At 39.6% G+C, this 15,976-nt stretch overlaps 1 protein-coding gene across 4 annotated transcripts in view; it reads right to left on the bottom strand.

Annotated features, from left to right (window-relative positions):
* Positions 1 to 15,976, bottom strand: part of ARHGAP24 (Rho GTPase activating protein 24) — a 526,629-nt gene that overhangs the window by 175,184 nt on the left and 335,469 nt on the right. Inside the window, exon 1 of one of the 4 annotated variants that reach the window (XM_062198535.1) lies at positions 1,668 to 1,895. The exons of 2 other annotated variants lie outside the window; for them this stretch is intronic. The gene's annotated coding sequence lies outside the window, so the exon portion shown is untranslated. Of the gene's footprint in view, positions 1 to 1,667; positions 1,896 to 15,976 lie in introns of those variants that run through there. One more of the 4 variants, XM_062198534.1, reaches the window with a different exon arrangement.

Genomic DNA, 15,976 nt, shown 5'->3' with positions numbered 1-15,976 from the left:
TAAAGTGATGTTAAATACTTTTAAAGAGTAGTCAAATTTGAGAACACAGAAGCAGAACAGCCAATGCAACACGGGTCTAATACCAATGCCAATTATCAATCCTTTGCATGCCCCAAGTTACCCATCTGTGAAATTAAACAAGTATTGTTCTTTCCTTGCACAGAAAGCCTGACAATGTTAGAGGCAGGTATTTTCTGCTCAAGCTTCTACAGCAGCTTCACAAACTCTGAAAACAAGAAACTATAAAGAGAGCATCTGAGGAACTTAGCAGTCACTGTGTAGAAACAGATGATATTCTAGCTGAGTGTTACAATTTTCTTTCTAAATTAACTAAATTCAAAAGTAGGATGGATGATTTTCATATTGTATGTTGTCACTTGTTTTGAGTAATTTTAATGTTCCCTGCATTGTAATTAAATTTATTAACTTTCAAAGTCTTCTGAAACGGAGGCCAATTTTAAATGAAGTTTTAAAGTTTACTGTTTTTCTTTTAATTTTATGGATCTCAACAACAGAATTCAACTTAATTAAGACAGACAAGTACATTCCACGAGTTGACAACATGTTTTATTAAGAATTTGGGCCCTTGGCTTTATTTCTGCTGACTCTGAATTTCCTTAAGTATGCTATTATGCTTTCATTAGACATAAAAATTTGAGCAGTTGGAGTATTTTCAATATCCCCTTTTAATTATTTCTCATTTTAATGTACCATCTTTTTCCTTCTAAATTGGATGACTTTTCTTTTCCTTATGTTATGTAAATATTACCAAATTCCTATACTTTTTCCTTTTCAAGACTATGTGTTTTATAAGTATAACCCCCTTGCACATTTATTTAGAGATAACAAAACAATGCACCTCCTTGTTTTTCCTAGGTGCACTTAAGTAGCTAACATTCAAATCTGGTTCAGATGGAGACCCATCTGTTTACTCAAGAGCTTTTACTCGTTCCTATTGTATGTACTCACCATGAGTACTCACTCTGTGTTCCCACACATTCTCACAAGCTCACACAGTGCTTGTATTGTCCTTCCTACACAGCCTGTGACGTTGCAAAATTCAAATAACTGATAATAAAGGCTTTGCTGGTTGATTAAGTCAACTATAAGTACATCAAAAGATTAAAAGTATTATTTAGTTTTCCTTTGGTTCTCAAACAGTCATTTTTAAAGTCCCACATAAACACACGAACAGCCAAGCAGAAGTTTTCATTTTGACAAGCAAATACACAGAAAACTTCCACGTTATTTTGAGCATCAGATCAGACCACAAGGCACTCTACTCTCTCGAAAGTTTCAACCACCACACTGTGCGTGAAGCCACGACTGCACCACAGCAAGTATTCAAGGATATGGCAATTCAGATTTCTCTCTGAAGCCGTTTGCCTGTGCCTGCAAATTAGCACTGGAATTCTGTATGGGAACAGCCAGGTCATCTGGCAGCAGCAATTAATGAAAGAATCCAAGAGATCGGCACTGTAATGATCGCATTTCAGCGTGGAAGAACAGCACTATGTCCAATCTGTTGTCACGATTTGGACTCCACGGCAAACTGAATGAATCATGACAGAAAACAAGGGCATAAATAAAACCTTACACGAGTCAAAGTCCTGAATTTGTGGTGACAGAAATATCCCCAAAGTATCAAACACAATCAGCAGCAGTACCTGGCAATGTGTCTCCACGTTAAGGAAAAGCACCCAGCTCTCACCTTGAACACACACACACTTCAGTGGTCAGTGACAAATGCAGGCTGCACTTGCAGGCTGGGAGACAGAGCAGCTGCCGTCCTGAGCCGCTTACAGCACACTCAGCAGGCTCAGGTCCTACTCTGTATTTGCTCACTGCCGCTTCTCCCATGACTCCATCACCCAGGAATGGAAACCACCGGCTCTCTCTCCCCTGCCAGCCAGCTCCGGAGCCCAGGTAAAAATGCTGAGTCCTACAAGGTCACTGCAAGGTGAACCCGAGGCAAAACAGTGCAGGGGACGGACGAGAAGGGGCTGTTAAGGAAAGACCCTAAACTACAGGCACCTTGCCTTTCAAGAGATTCTGGACTCCATAAATCACAGCTAGGGCAACAGGAGGTCAGAGGAGCAGTAAATCTGAGACTGCCAAGATGGCACAGAGCCAATCAGCTAACATGGGAGGTGGGCTTTTTAATAATCTCCCTCTCTAGCTTTCTCTCTCTCTCTTTCTCTTTCTCTCTCTCTCTCTCTCTCTCTCTCACACACACACACACACACACACACAGGCAGACTTCAGTGTAGCTGATTCTCACAAATCTCAAGACAAAAAGTTTTATGCTTACCTTGCCCAGGTAACCAGGCATGGTGATGAATCTTAGAAAATTAAAGTATTTGTCAAAACTAAGAATTGTTTTTAAAAGCAAAACAATATATCAGTGAAGTCTTGTGTTTTGTTAATATACTGGAATTATGAAAACAACTCTAATATACTTTTTTAAAAAAATTAGTGAAGATGTATTTCAGAGCTGACTGACAGCGTCAATTAAAATTTCTCATAAAAATTCCCATCATTGTTTTCAAGATTAGTCTTGACTTATGCATGCTTTAATTTGTGTGGGGGACGGGTCTTTAGGAAGGAGTCTCTTGCATAAAACAGAATTGCTCTGCATGGATATATTACAGACATGTTTCTACAGATTTCCCTGGAGAATCTCAGTTTTTATTTTCCATATTTTCATGTTCTTAGAAGTGGAGAGGGATCAATTTTTAAGCTTGCAAATACATTATAAACACTATTTCTTCTTCTTTCTGTATTTTTTCCCTTGGAGGCAAAGACTTATGTGCTGAATTTCAAGTGAGGGTGTGAACAAGAAATAATTCTCGCCCCTGACATTTCCCCTCCTTCTCCAGCCACCACTGTTCACTCGCAGTTTATCTCAGGTCCTAGGCATCTGGATTTTAATCTGCAATACAGTGATTTGTTGAGGGAGTCTGTTTGGGCTGCTTCCTGGACTGGGTGGTGTGAGGTTACAAAGGGTGAACTGCTTTGTACACTGTAGACTGCTGACAAAAAGCACTTAGATCCCACCCTGCAACCCACAACTGCCCCACTTAGTCCCGAGTTACTTCCTGTGTTCTCAAGAACTCGCTGGGCTTCACAGAAGAGTGCTTGTTTCAAGTGGGCTATGAATAGAGTTTAGGACTATATGGAACTGTGATGGGTCTTCTTGGTGACCCATCTAGACGGCAGCCACTCCATGGCTGGTCAGTTAATGGTGAGCGACAGGAGCTCCATCTAGTCTTTGAGGCAGAACCAGACCTGTGGAAGCTCTGAGAGATGATGCTCTGGTGCATGACTGGCCTCACAGTTGACCAGGTGTCCTGGCGTACTCCTGTCTGACTAGCTGGAGAAGAGGGTTAATGAAGGGGAAAGGTTGGGGGTGGAATGCTAAGTTCACTGCTGAGTTAATTCAGTAACATATGAACCTGCCCACATATGCTAATGCTCCTGCAATCACTTATGCATTATTTAGAAGTAAGGTTGTTCTGGAAGGGGATGGTGAGATAAACAGGTGGTGAACAGGGAAGGAACTAACAACCTAGCTACCTGTCTTCTGAGAAACTTTAGGACAGTATCTCAGTTAATTCTCACAATAATCCTATGACATAGCTGTTTAGAAAGAGCTCTCTCTCTCTCTCTCTCCCTTTCTTTATCTCAGAACTTTCATCCCCACCCCCATGGAACTAGAGATGCTGTTTTCAGAAGCAGATATCAAAAAGAAACTTCCATTGAAGCTTAAAAGTATGAAGGAGAGGGCCTGGCATTGCGATGCAATGGCTTGGGCCACTACCTGTGAGGTCCTGGCTGCTCCACTTCCTATCCAGCTCCCTGCTAATGTGCCTGGGAAAGCAGCAGAAAGATGGCTCATGTACTTGGGTCTCTGCCTTCCATGGGAGAGACCTGGATGGACTTCTAGGCTGCTGGCTTTGGCCTTGCCCAGCCCTAGTCATTGTTGTGGCCATCTGGGGTGTGAACCAGTGGATAGAGGATCTCTGTCTGTCTGTCTCTTTCTCTCTCTCTGACCCTACTTTTCAAGTAAGTAAAAATAAAAATCTTAAAAAATAAATAAGTTTAAGTGTGAAGAAGAAATCATTCAGAATCAGGCCAAGACTTGCAAGAGTAAATAAGATGTCTTGGTTGTCTTCACCTTGCCCAATGTTAGTCCCCATGGCAGTATCTTAACTTCACGGAGATATTCTTGAAGACTTGTTCTGAATCCCTTGTAATCTTTCCATGTAGGGTTGAACTGGGTTCATGGGTGAGCAGGATAGTTCTACTTTGTGAACTAAAGAGTATTTTCCTAAAACAGTTTTCTTGGCCACTCCCTTCCATTTGGCTCTTTTATTAGGTCTTAGAGACAACTCCACGTGGCAGTGCCTATAAGTTGTGGAAAGCAATTACTGTGGAATCACTGAAATTCACTTGGGCAAAAATTGAGAGTAATCTGAAATGCATATGTTTTTAGCATTTCAGTCATTTTATGCAGATGTGTAAAGACAATCTGTGTAAAGTCTCTTAACATATTATAGGAAATGTGGCACACACAGATGTCCCTGCACAGCATGGGCTAACATCCCAACAAATCCATCATAAGTTGAGAATATCATTAAATCAAAAATGAATTTAATATTCCTAACACACTAAACATCCTGCCTTCGACTTGATTTAGCCTATAGTAGGCAAAATCACCTATCGCTAAGTCCATTTTATATAAAGTGCTAAAGATCTTGTGTAATTTATTGACTACCTGTATATACAACACCACTAGCAGCACAGCACCCCGTTCAGTGTCCCTTGTTCCCCCTCACGATCACAGGGCTGACTGGAGCCATGGCTGTTGCTACCGCATGACATGGCCACAGAGGATCTTGCCACACATCGTCAGCCCACACCTTTTGGAAAAGATCTAAATCCACACTGTGAAGTATGGTTTCCACTGTGTATCACATGGACACCACTGTAAAGTGGAAAACCTTAAGTGGGACAATCATAAGCTGGGGAGAGCATCTGTTGTTAAAATCATGCAATGGAACACTTCCTGAGCAGTCGTAATTTACTGTATTCTTAAACATAATTTGGTTTTTTTACTGCATGGTAATTTTTTCCAGGTGCAACAGATGTGTCTCTTAATGCCTTTTTCTATTCTAAGAGGAGAAGACCCACTGGCCTGGTTTGACCTAAATGTTTCTAGCTGAAGTCACATGGTTTTAGGAAGAGAAACACTTAGGAGTATGAAAAAGAAAAAATCCTGAAGATTACCGCTTATATATTCAGGGGGAGGCATCCCTGGACATTTAAAGCTATTTTAAAATGTACACTCAGGACTACTGGGCATATCTGAAATCTTTGTGAAACTACAGGCTTGTGGTACAATCGGCCCCTCCCCTGCCGTAAGACATGAAGTCAGGGGGCTCCCAGCAGGCACCTGGCAGCTGGGTGACGGCTGTCAGCTGCTTCTCCATTCCACCAGAACAGTGTTCAGCCTGCTTCAGGAAGTCAGCTCACATGGAATATGTGTGATCCTTGATGGTAAAACCTTCAGAATCACCAGACACAACGGTCCCAGATCCTAAATGATTTTATACGCATCCATATGCTATGACACAATCACGGTTGATAGTCGAAGACTACGTTAGGTCTTTTTAAAAGACGTTTTATAAGATATTATTGAGGAAAACAGAAAAGAGTGTGCAAAATATGATTTGGGCTTTATGATCAGCGTGTAACTATAGAAACATCTGAAGAGTATGGACGACAAGTTATGGAGCAGTGTGGGCTGACTTTTGAAATACATAACAGATATAAGGAAAAGCAGAGGGGGGTGTGTGTATAAACTCAGACACGCAGAGAGAATGGGTATGTTACAGATATAAACAGTGTGCTATATACACGTGACTCATAGTCTTGGGGTAACTTTATTTCTAAAAGGGGAAGGGGAAGAGTGAGCTCACGCCTAGAAAATCTATCTCCTACTCCTACTAAAAATGTCCTCTGCTCTAGCACGTATTTCAGAAGATATCCTCTGTGATGGTAAAATAACTTTGCTTAGGGCTGAGTGGAGCCCCTAGCTCGGGGATAACATCGGTCATGTTACTTGAGCCTGATCTGCACTTTTGTTTGGCTTCCATGTGTCTTTCTGACAAAAGCAGGAGCCAGCTGGTGGAGAACTCGGATTACTAACAAACAAACGAGCGCCCGCCTGTTGACTGAGTAGCAGACTTGGCTCCCACATGTACGTCTTTCTCGGGAGCTGATGTCTGGAGCACAGAAGTCTTGAGCCCAGTCAGAATATCTGAGCTCAGCCTAAAATCCACCCACCTGCTACTGGATGGTTCGTGTGTTGAAAGAACATTTGAGGGACTGGAAAGAAAGCAAGACTAAATCGATGTACATCAAGCACTTCGGCTTTCAATAGTTCATTCATAGCCATCTACTTTCTTTGCAAATGGAGATAAATTTTGTCTAACACACTTAAATGGATGAAATGTTTCATTGGCTGACCAAGGCTTATTTCAAAGAGCTGGGATTTGCTCCTTAAATAGGAAGTCAGGAATGGCCTTATGGCACAGCGAGTCAACCCAACACTGTGACACCTGTATCCCATAGCTGAGAGCTGGTTTGAGTCTCTGCTCTTCCACTTCACATCCAGCTCCCTGCTAAGAAGCCTGAGAAGGCAGGGGGATGTCTTAAGTACTTGAGTCCCTGCCACCCCTGGGGGAGACCTAGACAGAGTTCTTGGCTCCTGGCTTGGTTCTGGTTCAGCCCTGTGTACTGTGGCCATTCGGGAAGTGAACCAGTGGATAGAGCACCGATCTCTCTCTGTGGTTCCCTCTCTCACTGTCACTCTGCTTTTCAAATAAGTAAATAAATTAAAAAAAGAAAACAAAAAGTAAACATAAATGAAACTAGGTGCTCACTATACTGTTCAGATATTATATTGAAGCTCAAAATGAAAAGGAAGATAGTTTGACAAGCATCTCCCAAAAACTCTCTTAAGAAAAAGGTAACTAAAATTACTTATGTTCTAGCTTCAATTTGGCTTTTAACTAAGAAAATATTTTCATGATTTCTACTGTAATTGGGATAGTCATAACTTTAGTTGCTTTTGGAAGGTGAACAAAGTTTGAGTACACTCAAGTTTTACTTATATAGAGTGAGCTGAAATTATTCTATTAAATTACATCTTGTTTTACAAGCAAATAATTGAAAATTCCATAATTTATGCATTTACATAAAATATTATTTAAAGATTTGCTTTAAGAATTATATTCTATCATTAAAAAAGACAATAACTTTTTCATTTTAATCTACTATAGAGAATAATCATATTACATCTCCTGTTCAAAATTTAGTAATCTACTATGAAAAAAAAATTTCTATTTGAAGACCATAATACTGAAAAAGATTATATATACAGTCTTATCACATATATAGTATGTATATCCATCTAAATATACACACATACATTTATATATGTAATACAATTTTTTCCATTTAGAGTTTTATGCCGTTATAGTCATAGTTCATTATAAATTTATTTACTATTTCACATAGAATTTTATAAGCATTTTTTCATGTATGTACATCATCAATTGATACATTATACAGCATTTTGTATACTGTAAAATAAGGTTCTAGCATTGTTGGCACAGTGGGTTAAGCCACTGCCTGTGAGGTCTGCATCCCACATGAACCCTGGTTCAAGTCCTGGCCGCTCTTCTTCTGATCCAGTTCCCTGTTACTATGCCAGGGAAGGCAGCAGAAGATGGCTCAAGTGCTCTAGACCTCTGACGCTCAGGTGGGAGACACATTTGGAGTTCCAGGCTCCTATTTTGGTCTAGCCCAGACCCAGCTGTTGCTGCCTTTTAGAGAGTGAACCAACAGATAGAAGACTCTCTCTCTCCCTCTGTCTCTCACTCTATAACTCCACCTTTCAAACAAATAAATCTTTAAAAATTATGAAATAGGGGCCAGTGCTGTGGTGTAGTAGGCCAGGCTTCAGCCTGCAGAGCCAGCATCCCATATAGGCACCTGTTCAAGTCCCACTCCTCTTCCGATCCAGATCTCTGCTGTGGCCTGGGAAAGCGGTGGAAGGTGGCCTGGGACGTTGGGCCCCTGCAACCACTTGGGAGACCTGGAAGAAGCTCCAGGCTCCCTGGCTTTGGATCAGCCCAGCTCTGGTCCTTACGGCCATTTAGGGAGTGAACCAGAGGATGGAAGACCTTTCTCTCTTTCTCTCCCTCTGTCTGTAATTCTACCTCTCAATTAAGTAAATAAATAAAAATCTTTAAAAGATAAAAATTGTAAAATAGATAAAGTATTTGTGGGGCTGGCGCCATGCCTCACTTGGCTAATCCTCTGCCTGCGGCACCGGCATCCCATATGGGCGCTGGGTTCTAGTCCCAGTTGCTCCTCTTCCAGTCCAGCTCTCTACTGTGGCCCAGGAAGGCAGTGGAGGATGGCCCAAGTGCTTGGGTCCTGCACCCGCATGGGAGATCAGGAGGAAGCGGCTGGCTCCTGGCCTCAGACTGGCACAGTGCAGTGGCCTTTGCAGCCATTTGGGGGATGAACCAACAGAAGGAAGACCTTTCTCTCTGTCTCTCTCTCTTACTGTCTAACTCTGCCTGTCAAAAAAAAAGTATTTGTTATACTTTTTATTTTCAATGCCTACATAATACTTTTAAAAATAATATGATGCAATTTGTTTATATGTTTCCCTAATTGGGGATCAACTTCATTCCCAAGTTTGTTTTTTTTTTTTTTTTACTTATAATACTACTATGAAAACATTTTTATTTTTCTGTAGATTTCCTTTTCAAAAATCTTTTAGAACAAGTTCTGGAAAAAAGGATCACTGGGTTAAAAAGTCTATTCTTACTTGGAATATTGCCATTAGGTGGAAAAATTGATCTATAGTAGTTTTAGATAATATCTTTAAGGGTTGAAGGATGAATACATAAGCACATTTGCAGTTATCTGTTATAAAATGCATTGGATACTTTAAACCATATTCCAGTCTTCTGTGTGTGTGATGCTGGTCAGTTTGTGCGAATTTTTTAACTGTCCTTATCTTTATCCTTAGAACAGGATTAACATTTCTTTCACTAAAACATCTAGAAACAGGTAGATGTTGATGTTCCATAAATGCTACTTTCGTTTATACATGTTGATACATTCTAAATGACTTACACATTCTAATTATTTACTAACATATAATGTCACACAAAGAACCCACAGCAGTTATTTGATAAATTCTATGTGTAGGTCCTTTGAAGGTTTCAAACAACATCTAATAATATAAAAAGTTCATTAAAAATTAATATTGGAAGATAACAGTCATAGTTTCCATGTTGTAACTCATCAATAACTTGCTGTCAGAGGCATGTTTAAATTTACTCACATTTTACATTTCATAGTTTTAATAGCTATTTTTAACTTATTATTTTCATACAGTTTGCTTGATACGCTGGCATAATTTCCACAGTAAGTGAACTAGAAAACAAAGATACATTCTAACTGTGAAAACAAGTTAGCAGTCATCTGCAAGCCTGCTTTCTTAAGTTGAACTTATTTAAACTAAGTCGACAGCACACTTTTAAGGAATTATATTGAAACACAACACAGGATTTGAGTTATTTAAGTCTATAATAAAACATGTCATCAAATAAGAATGACAGTCTTTTTTTAAGGATATATAGTGTGCATGTATAGAATGAACATGCTTGAAACCAGTATAAATTTGCATTAACACAAGTTTTCTTATTTCTGTTTCTTTTCTATGCAAATTTTGATGAGGGGCCTTGTAAGGAAAATCTATGTTTTTTCTTGCATCAAGAACCAGCAATAAATGATGGCACAAGCACTTGTTCACTGAGCAACCTGGACCAATCACCTTTCTCTGTGAGTTTCACTTTCCTTAAATGTCCAGTGAGTTTTCAATTAGATATTGGATGTAGAAATGACGTGTAAACAGAATCCAAGGAGTTGTGACTAGATGATAATCTGGGCTAAACTTTAGGAATCTGATATTACATTGATTTTAAACTGACCTCTATGATTTATCTGCCAGACTAGTCTAAGTAATATCAGAATTTAAAGGCATATGACTATCAGCTCCTACCAACATTAAAATTTGAAGTATGTCATTATAGAAATTAAAGCAAAATCAGAAAAGAAGGAGGGAGAGTAGGAGTGAGGGAAGGAGTAAGGGTAGCATGGAAAGTATCAATAAGTTCTTTTTTTTTTTGACTGGCAGAGTGGACAGTGAGAGACAGAGAGAAAGGTCTTCCTTTTCCATTGGTTCACCCCCCCAATGGCCCCTGCAGCCGGCGCGCTGCGCTGATCTGAAGCCAGGAGCCAGGTGCTTCTCCTGGTCTCCCATAGGGTGCAGGGCCCAAGGACTTGGGCCTTCCTCCACTGCACTCCAGGGCCACAGCAGAGAGCTGGCCTGGAAGTGGAGCAATCGGGACAGAATCTGGTGCCCCGACCAGGACTAGAACCCAGGATGCCAGCGCCGCAGGCGAAGGATTAGCCTAGTGAGCCACGGCACTGGCCGGTATCATTACGTTCTTAAAACTGTGTATATGAAATACATGAAATCTGTTCCCCTTTATAAAGAAAAATAATGAGAAAAGCAAATGAGAGAGGAATTATATATACAATTAAGTCCACAAGCATTTGTTTACAGCTGCACAGCTTTTCAAACTGGCTGAACAGTGCTTCTCAAAATATATCTTCTGATAACCACTGCCCTCCACGCGCCCCATGACATTTCCCAGGAAAAGGAAAGATCTGTACCATGCAAACAATCTGCCATGAAGAGGGTTGTCGTGACACTTTGCAAGAGATGAGAAAATGGAATGAACAAGCGGGCGTGAGCAATAGTGGAGCTCTAACTAATACTGGCCATCGGCAAGTGTTGATAACTGGCTGTAGGAAGGCAGCAGAAGATTCACTTCACTGGCAAGGATGAGGAATAGTGCAGGGAGAAAAGCTGAAAGTGAGACTATTTCTCCCTACCATGAGGTTTCACTTTCTTACTGAAGTTCTGAATGCTGTGATTAGCAATATTGGGGGACTTCAAAAGTTCACGGAAAGTGGAATTAAAAGGTAAGTTTAGCTTTGTCCAAAAAAAATGCAAATCATACATACAAGGGATCTACAAAAAGCTAACAAAAATGAATATTATGGGGGCTGGTGCTGTGGCATGGCAGGTAAAGCAGTGCTGGCATCCTATATGGGCACTGGTTCGAGTCCCGGCTGCTCCATTTCTGATCCAGCTCTCTGCTATGGCCTGGAAAAGCAGTAGAGGATTGTCCAAGTCCTTGAGTCCCTGCACCCACGTGGGAGACCTGGAAGAAGCACCTGGCTCCTGGTTTCAAATCACCACAGCTCTGGCTGTTGTGGCCAGTTAGGGAGTGAAGCAACGGATGTAAGACCTCTCTCTCTCTCTCTCTATGCCTCTCCTTCTCTCTCTGTGTAACTCTGACTTTCAAATGAATAAATAAATATATTTTTTAAAAAAGAATATGAAAAAAGCATGGATTTCAATAAAAGATTTTTGCATGAAAACAAATTTATGCTTTAATTCTATTTCTCCATGCACTTTTCTGAAGCTCTCTTGTATTAGAAGCAGTGGGACACACAAAAAGGAACCAGCCAACACCTGAGGTGCATCTGATAAGGCCCATCACTCCCTGCTTTGCTCCTGAATACTTCCTTCCTGATTCACATGGTCCCATATTAGGCCAAAAGAGACGAGAACGAAAAGAGCATATGTGATGTCAGAGCATTGTGCTTTATTTTCTTTATTGTTTTTCAGAAGAAAAAGAAATTACGAATGGAGAAGTGACTTACTGTAATTATGTTCCTGCTATAGATAAGGAAAATGTGACTTAAGGAAATTCAATATCACTCTCACTGTAGGTGGCCAGTATTATAAGATCTTTTTAGATCAAATCTAAAAATCCAAATTTAGATTTGAAAAGTTAAGGTGGTGGGATTACCAATTACAAGTCGTGTTAACTTTAAGAATTTCATCAAAACAAAATGGAATCCAACTGAGAGAGATGCCAGAATCTGGGGTATAAAGGCCAAAATTTTGTATTAAAATCTTCGGTAAACATCTTTGCATTGAAAGGATTATCCTCACTCTACTATTTATACTTGACTTTAATATTATCAGATGTGCAACTCTTAATCCTGATCAAATGCATTATATAGGAAAACTAATACTTTTAATGCATCGTTCATGAAATAAACAGATTTTTCATACATAGTGTGACAGCCTTTCTTAATTTGAATCTGGCACCTATTTCTCATTTAAGGACACGCTGGATATAGAACATAGGATAGCTACATGCAGATAAGTGAAACTGAACCCTTATCTCACAGCACATATCAAAATCAACCCAAAGTACATTAGAGACTTAAATATAAGACTTGCAACTGTAAACTGCTAGAAGACAACATAGGAGGAAAGCTTCGTGACATTGGTGTGGACAGCGCCGTTTTGGATATTACCCCAAAAACAAACTACAAAATAAAAATAGGCAACTTGGATACATCAAGCCAAAAAGCTTCTGTAGAGCAAAGGAAAAAAATCAAAAGGATGGTGAGACAACCTACAGAAAGGGAGAAAATATTTGTATACCATACATTTGATAAAGGGTTAATATCTGAACCCAAACAACTCAATGGAACGAAAACAAATGACGCAATTTTAAAATGGACAGAAGCTCTGAATAGACAATCTGATAAAGAAGACATACCAATGGCCAGTAAATATGTGAAAAAATGATCAACATCTCTAATCATCTGAGAAACACAAATTAAAACCACAATGAGATATCACCTCACAACCAAGGACATGGAGAAAAGGAAACTCTTGTGTACTGCTGGTTAAAATGTTATTTGGTAGACACTGTAGAAAATAGTATGAAGATTTCTCAAAAAATTAAAAACAGAATTAACATATGACCAAGGAATCCCACTTCTGGGTACATATTCAAAGAAAATGAAATCACTATCTTGAAGAGTGATCTGCATTACCATATTTCTTACAGCATTAGTCACCATAGGCAAGATATGGAACCAGCCTAAGTGTCCATCATTCAATGAATGGCTAAAGAAAACAAGGTACATACACACCTGCACACACACACACACAGACAAAATTTTGTCATCTGTGACAACACAGATGAAAATAGGGTACATTATGCTAGGTGAAATGAACCTGGTACAAAATGACAGATAATGTGTGATCTCACCTATGTGTGGAATGCAAAAATGTCAAACTCATAGAAGCAGAGAGCAGACAGGTAACTGAGTAACTGCCAGGGATTAAGGTGGGGAGGAAATGAGATACTGGCTGAAGATCGAAAAGTTTCAGTTGGGCAACATGAATTAATTCTGGCAATTTAATGTACAGAATGATGACTATACTTAATAATACTATATTGACATTTACTAAGAGCCTTACTATGCTAAAAAAAAAAAACCTCTCAAGTACCTGAGTTTATGGATGTATTAATTACTTTGTGGTAATCATTTCACAATGTTTGCATATATCAAAACATCATTGTAAACCTTAAATATATATACAATTCTTATTTGTCAAATACAACTTAATCAAGCTGGGATGATTTAAAAAATAAAATTGTTCTTTCACAATTAACAAGAACAGCAAAATCAGATATGATGGATCCCCATCAAGTGACACTCACAATTACTTGGGCATCTGTCACTTTGAAGAAGTCATAGACATGAAAACGAATGTAGAAATTTTATAGGTGTAGATTCTGACACTGTCAGAATAAAACTCCCTTGCCCAAAGTCTCACCGATGTTGAACATTTGAGTCAGGCCTAGAAAACACATTAAGGCTCTCTGGTTGCTGTTCTATTTTACTCAAAAGTTTTGTCTTCAGACTCCTACACAGGTACAATAGTTTTAACTCCCTTGTTATAGCTCCATTGTTCCAGTTGTTCAAAGCAAGGCAGTTTATGGGGGAAATCCAAGTGGTCTGCTGGCCTTTTGTCCCTGTGCCTTTCTCCACTGCCAATCCTGGGTGCACTGAGGTGTCCTGGGGTCATTACTATTCCATTGTGGTCTTCAGTTACAGTTTTTCCAGGAAAGGCTATGACTATTACTGAAAGCTGCGCTCTTATTTCATTCTGCCACCAGGTGAGGTGCTTCCTTTACAAAGAAGGCTCTCAAAGGAATGGAGGAGGAAACCATCTCCAGGCTTTCAGACTTGAGTCTAAGCTTTCAGAAACATGGATGTTTGAGAAGAGTCTCTTCAGTGACAGGTTCTGAGTTGGCGCCAACCACACCAGACAGTGAAGGGGGCTCGGTGTAATCGAAGCAGGGCACCCTGGAAAGTGAGTGGTGCTTTCATAGCCAGATGATTTCGCTGCTTATTGTGATCTTTTGTCTTCCCTGGGTCTTTTATAAGAACCCAGCCTTGTATCAGGTGTCGTACTTGCTCTAAAGAGGAAGGCTGAACTGGTAAGTCAAGAAACCTAGAGGCCCCCTGAAGTCATGATGATGATGATAGCAAGCAGCTAATGGAAAAGTAACTGCAGAATGGAAGAAAATTCTCAAGGCATTCAGGGAAAGAGAATGGGAGCTAGGATTAGCACTGTGAGACTCTCCTTTTATGGACGACTTGGAGAATCTGGGTTTTACTCTTGCAGCTGGGAGTGGTTTCCTTAAAGCAAGAGAAGATAGATTTTTTTTTTCATCAAGAGAAAACAATCCAGTTTAGGATACCAACGGTTATGTTGAATTAATCTATAGTTTGGAAATAGTGTGAAGTAATATCTTTCTTTGGAAGTTAAGGATGCTCTAAAATAATCTTATTAAAGATATAATTTTCAAACCCCCATAAACCTGATTGAGAATAAACTTATAAATAGCAGACTTATTCTAATTAGTTATTATTGTCCAATAATGTCATGAAAAAATAATGATATGAAAATGATGTTTTTGTAAAGTGACAAATACTTTTTATCAGAAAACATTTTCTATAAAGGTAGAAAATACTAATTATGGAGCTGGCTCTATGGCATAGCAGGAAAGCTGCTGCCTGCAGTGCTGGCATTCCAAAAGGGAACCGGTTCAAGACCCAGCTGCTCCAAATCCTGTCCAGCTCTCTCCTACGACCTGGGAAAGCAGAAGATGTCCCAAGTTCTTGGGCCCCTACAGCCACATGGGAGACCCGGAAGAAGCTCCTGGCTCCTGGCTTCAGATTGGCTCAGCTCCAGCCTTTGTGGCCATTTGGGGAGTGAACCCCAGCATATAGAAGACCTCTCTGTCTCTCCCTCTCTCTGTAACTCTGCATTCCAAATAAATAAATAAAATCTTAAAAATATACTAATTAGTTAACAGCTCCCTCTCTCCCTCCTTCCCTCCCTCCCTCTCTCTCTCTCTCTCTCTCTCTATATATATATATATATATATACACATATATATATTCTATACAACAGATTAACATGAGCATATTTGGAAATGATAAATAAATTTTGTATATATGTATCTATTTTTCTGTGTCCTGCTGATAAGCTGAATTTACATAATAACAAAATAAATGAAAATTTTCTCAAATCTGTAAATAGATGTTTTTAATTGAGACTGTATCTTTACCATCAAAATTTTCCATGTGTGCTCATTTAAAAATATATTAAGAAAATTTCTGATTTATTTGAAAGGCAGAGTGACAAAGACATGGAGAGAAATTTTTATCTGCTGGCTCACTCCACAAATTCTTGCAATAATCAGATCTGGACTAGGCCTATACTGCAAGCTTAGAACTCAATCTGGATCTCCCCTATGGGTGGCAGGGCCCTAAATAATTGAGCCATTACCTCCTTCTGAGTGTGCCTTAGTAGGAAGCTAGAATTGGAAGCAAAGATGGGACTCAAACCCATATCTGATATGGGATGCGG

The sequence above is a fragment of the Lepus europaeus genome, chromosome 8 (assembly GCF_033115175.1).
Source record: "Lepus europaeus isolate LE1 chromosome 8, mLepTim1.pri, whole genome shotgun sequence".
Taxonomy (NCBI): domain Eukaryota; kingdom Metazoa; phylum Chordata; class Mammalia; order Lagomorpha; family Leporidae; genus Lepus; species Lepus europaeus.
This window is presented reverse-complemented; position numbering and strand designations above follow the sequence as displayed.